Here is a 5,819-nt window from a genome sequence, read left to right on the forward strand (position 1 = left end):
TTAGAGGAAAAAACGGTGATCCAATCTCCGACCCCCAGGAACAGGTTTGCAGATTTGCTGAGCATTTCTGCGAGGTCCTGGGGGAGGGAAAATCTCTCAGCCAGGAAAACATCATGGCACAAAGTGGGGATAACCCTGCTGAGGCTGCGGTGCCTCAAATATTGGAAGAGGTCACCCCCTGTGAGTGGCTGGCTGAGGTGCCAGCTGTTGAGGAAGTACTGAGGGCGATCCGGAGTCTGAGACCATGGAAGGCACCGGGCAGAGATGATCTCCCAAGCGAAATGCTGAGGGAGGGTGGCGTTTGTGCACAGACTGCCCTATATGACATCATAACAACAGTCTGGACCACTGGACGGGTTCCGCAGGACTGGAAGGATGCCCTGGTGGTCCCCCTCTTTAAGAAGGGGGACCGTACCGACTGTAACAACTACAGGGGCATCTCACTCCTCAGTGTGCCGGGTAAGGTCCTGGCAAGGATTATTCAACATCGCCTTGCTAGGCACGCTGAGGAGAGGCTTGCGGAGCCCCAATGCGGTTTCAGGAAAGGGCGGTCCTGCACAGATGCCATATTTTCTGTCCGTCTGCTCCAGCAGAGGTGTAGGGAATTTCAAAAAGACCTACATCTCTGCTTTATTGACCTGGTCAAGGCCTATGATACCATCAGTAGGACTGGGCTCTGGGTTGTTCTTCGTGCTTTCGGAGTCCCTGACCTTCTGCTCACGATCATTAAGGACCTTCATGATGGTGAGCGGGCCCGGGTAAAACTACGTGGCCGGGAGTCGGAGCCTTTCCCTGTACACCTTGGGGTGCGACAGGGATGTCCTCTGGCTCCCACATTATTTAACATCTATTTCGACTGCGTAGTTCGTGAAGCCTTCAAAAGCTGTACCGGGGGAATTACCATTTGGTACAGATATAATGGGAGGCTGATCGACGCCCGGGTGCGATCAAGGGATGGCTCCCTATTGGTCAACCACGTTATGTATGCCGATGATTTGGTAATAGCTGCTCATTCAGAAGAGGAGTTGGAGACGCTGCTGCTGAGACTGGAGTGTGCCACCAAGAGGTGGGGCCTTACCATCAGCCCCACCAAAACTAAGCACCTGCCTGGGTATTTTGTACCATCGGGCACTCCACCCCCACAACTCCCAATCGGTGATGGGGCAGTTGTGGAGAGAGTGGAGAGTTTCCCATACCTGGGCAGTGTGCTTATGACCGGCTCCAGTTTATCAGCAGAGGTCTCACTCCGAATCAGTCGAGCGGCAATATCTTTTCATCGGTTGCGTAACGCTGTGTGGAAGCTACCTGGTCTGTCGCTCCGCACGAAGCTTCAGGTCTTCTCGGCCACGGTCATTCCCTCCCTTCTCTACGCTTGCGAAACGTGGACCCCCCTAGTGGAGCATCTTCGCCGGTTGGAAACATTTAGGCTGGCCTGCCTACGATCCATCCTGGGTTTAACCAGGCTGGATTGTGTGAGGAGCTCACAAGTCCTTGAAAGATCTGGGCAAAGTCCCATCAGTGAGCTCCTCCGGCAGGCAAGGCTGCGTTGGCTGGGTCATGTAGCCCGCATGCCCAGCCACCGCATGCCTAAACAGCTTTTGTTCGGCCGGATCGAGGGGGCTAAACGGGCGCGGCACGGGCTAGAGAAGAGATGGAGTGATGTGGTACAGGAGGACGTGGAGCTGAGTGGACTTGCCGATGACTGGTACCAGCGGTGTCAAGATCGGCCTCAGTGGAGGAGGCTCGTGAAGGACGCTACTGGGCAGTTGGAGGCAGTCGCCCTCCAACAACAACGGAGGGCGGAGGAGCGACGCTCACAACAACGAGCGGAGCGCCGGGTGGCTAAAGCACAGCAAGTTGGCACAGTAGGGGGCACAGGTGGTGGATCAGCCAGTCATCTCGGTCATCTCGGTCAGTCGACCCGTGGCACCTGGGTCTGCCCCGTGACCTCCTGCCAGCGGGCGTTCGACACTTCACGTGGCCTCAGGGTGCACATGGCCTGGCACAAGCGTCGTGGTGACGTCACCGCCACTTAGTGGCGAATGGCGGTTGTTGTTGTTGTTGTTGTGAGTGAGTGAGTGTGAGTGAGTGTGTGAGAGTGAGTGTGTGTGAGTGTGAGTGAGTGGGTGTGAGTGAGTGTGTGTGAGTGAGTGAGTGGGTGTGAGTGAGTGTGAGTGTGTGTGAGTGAGTGTGAGTGAGTGTGAGTGTGTGTGAGTGAGTGTGAGTGAGTGTGTGTGGTATTAAGCTCGAGTCACTGCCAGACCCTCCCGTCCATCACCGCCCCTCGTCAGCAACCTCCTCGCGTGCGTCGTCCCTCCAACCTCCTCCTCGTTCGCAAATTGGACGCCAACGCCAATGTGTGATGAGTAATTAAGGGCTCTGATTTAGCGCTGCGCGTCCAACCGACTGCGCACCCCCCGTGACCTCCATCTAGCGGTCTAATAATACGATTAATATTCATCGTCGTCGTGTTTTAAATGTCTAATTTTATATTTCCTTACAGTTTGTTTTGAGTGTCAATCGACGGCTCTGCTCGCCTCCGCGCGAGACGCCGATTTGTCGGGGAGGGGGGGGAGGGGGAGGGCGAACACCCGCGCAGGAAAGCGACGCGGGTTCGTGCTGTCCGCATCATGAGACGCACCCCAAGCGTCGACTGTTCCACGTGTCAATAGCTCACAAGAGATGTGGCCTCGCACGCACCCACCTATCGGATTGTAAGCTCCCAACTTTTGCTTACGATCCAGATAATAAAAAACATGCGACAGGCAGATGTACAGAGACAGATGCACGGACGGACGGACGGACAGACACGCGTACCCACAGCCGTACGGACAGGGAGGCGGATGAATGGGCAGACGAACAGATGTACAGGGCAGACGGACAGAGTTATAGATGGGCAGCCAGGTGATGTGACAACGAGCCGGACCCTACCAGACGTCGGACTTGGAGTTGTAGCCCCTGCACTGCAGAGCCTCGGGGCTCATGTAGTGCAGGGTCCCCGTGAAGGTGAGGGCCAGGTCCGCGGGCCCCGCCAGCACGCGGGACACGCCGAAATCCCCTGCGGAGCCCAGGCACACACACAGAGTCACGTGGGTGGGTGGGTGGGGGGCATCACACACACAAACAGTCACGTGGGTGGGTGGCATCACACACACAGTCACGTGGGTGGGGGGGGCATCACACACACACAGTCACGTGGGTGGGTGGGGGGCATCACACACACACACACACAGTCACGTGGGTGGGTACGGGGGGGATCACACACACACATCCACGCGAGTGGCTAATTACCTACAGACAAATGGCCAAACAGACAAGCAGATGTGACAGATTCACGTCCAGACGCATAGATGTCACGACGCAGACGGGCAGATGGAAGGACATTGATTGAAAGGCCGTTCATGTACCCGGAAAAGCCTCTCATGGCTCGTTTCCCGGAGGGCCTTGCTTCATCGGGAAGTTTGGCAAATTCCATTCGCGAGAGGGAGTGAGGCTCCACGTGTGAGGAAGCCCACGACGCGATGATTCACGTGGACGGCTTCACAGTCCCGCTTGCTGTGCTGCCACGCCCGGCCACATCGCAGCCCAGCGGGCTTCGGGGGGTTTCACATATCTCTCCGTGATCCACCAACCCTCGCCTCTACGCCGCTGGATCCCAGCAGTGCGTAAGGTTTCCACCTGCTCTGGATTTCCCAGGAGCGTCCTGTGAAAATCTCCAAGTCTTCCCAGCACATTCAAGACTCCGGTTTTTGGCAGTTGCATTCCCCGCACCTCAGATTAGTACGGTTGGCTACGTACGGTACGAAAGAAGTTCAACACACATACAATAACAGCGATGATATTCCACTCAATACGATGCAACTCCGTGTAGCGCTTCCCGACACCGCTATAGTGAGACACTCTTCCCCCGGAGATACGTGCCACCACAACCACCACCACAACTTCCACCATCTACCACCACAAACCACCACCACCTCAACCACCACCACCGCTGCCGCCACGCTCAACTCACCCCACCGAGCCACCGGTCTCAGCCCCATCTGCACACATCAGCTCATTCATTTTATCTGCGTTTAAATTGAATTTGTCTCCATCGGCTTTCGAATCGTGCTCATTACGGGTTATTTATGGGCGCGTTTATGGGGTGGAGGCGCGCGGCGTTCGCTGCGTTCCGGGCGAGCGAGCGAGCGGGCGCCGGGTTCGCGAGCAGCAGCAGCTGCTCCGCTTCCTCAGCGAATGCCGCGCCGCGAGTTTAGCGAGATGGGGGGCGGGGGGGGCTTGGTAATGTCGCCGGGAGTTCCAAGGCGCGGGGGGACTGATGGTGGGGGACTGATGGTGGGGGACAGCCGACAGCTACCACGGGAAGGGGCCCCCTCCACCACGCTCCCCACGTCCTCACCCCCCCACCCACAACCCGCCCCAGACGTCATAGAACGACGTCTCAGGTCACATCCACAGGCCCCGTACAGCCACCCGGCCACTTCACATGAACTGAACGTTCACTGCGTGCGCAGCGCTATGCTTAACACGTTAATCTCGTGTCACGTGTAGTATATCATAACGGACATTAGTGCACGTGAATGCATGCCGTGTGAACATGTTACATGAACATGTTACATGAACATGTTACATGAACATGTTACAATCTTTTGTCAATCCACTGTTGGATGAAGGGCTCCCTCCACGCCTCATCGGCCATGGCAGATGTTTGGCCGGACTTCGCCAGCCGGCCACTTGAGGCCGCTGTAAGGGCGTGCCCCGAGACCGACTCGGACATTCCGGCGGGCGCTCAATGTCACCCGTGGCCGTGACTCCAACTGGGATGGGGCCCCGCTGTTGGCAGGGCAGCGCGCTACCCGCTGCGTCGCGACGCACGCGGCCGTGCGCTCGTTGTCTGCGCGTGCGGAACTCTGCCGAAGTCCACGTCAGACGCCACACGGCGACGGACGCGACGCTCGCCGATTCGCTGACGCGCCGGATGCCCCACAATGCAGCCACCCACCGATCTTCACCATGCCGCTCTTCAGGAAGATGTTTCTCGTCTTCAGGTCCCTGTGGAGAATGTGCCTGCGCGAGAGAGACACAGAGAGACAGAGACACGCACGGAGAGAGACTTGGGATCGGAAGAGATGAAGAGATGGAGAGACATGAGATGGAGAGAGACGGTGGGGTGGAGAGATGCTTTCGGGTTGCGCCGCGCGTTCGATCGGCTTTGATGTCCGACGTTTCGCACCACCCACTGGGAGCGGTTCTTCAGCGTGTGAACGAGCTTCGAGCACGCGCAGCCGAAACGTCGGGCATCGTACCGAACAACGTGCGACGACGCGGCCATAAACCACAGGGGAGAGCTGCACGTGGCCCTCTCTGTGGGACGAGCAGAAGCAGCAGGAAGTAGCTGCATCGCCAGCGACCGCGTTTCCCAGGGACAGCCCCCCCCCCCCCCCCCCCCAGTGTTCCCCCTGCCTCTCCGTGCACCGCCACCGTCGCAAGAATGAATTCACGTCACCAAGTGGAGAGAGAGAGAGAGGTGGGGGGAGAATCGTCGTTCACCTCGCCATTGGCCTCACCACCCTCACAGCCTCGGGCAGCAATATCCTCCAGCGCGCCCTCACCCCAACTGCGCCCGCACGCGGCACATCTCAGAAGCTAAGCGGCGTTGGGCCTGGACGGCGCTCGCATCCTGCACGCCACCCCCCCCCAACGCAGCCGCTCTTACTCTTAGTTCTTTCGGTAAAGTCACCTTGCCGGCCGCTGCTCGGCTCCTCCTCGGCTGCCCCCCGCCCTTGCCGCCAGTGTGGCACGCGGGGTCGGTGGGCCCC

This window comes from Lampetra planeri, chromosome 17 (genome assembly GCF_965212315.1).
Source record: "Lampetra planeri chromosome 17, kcLamPlan1.2.h2, whole genome shotgun sequence".
Lineage (NCBI taxonomy): Eukaryota > Metazoa > Chordata > Hyperoartia > Petromyzontiformes > Petromyzontidae > Lampetra > Lampetra planeri.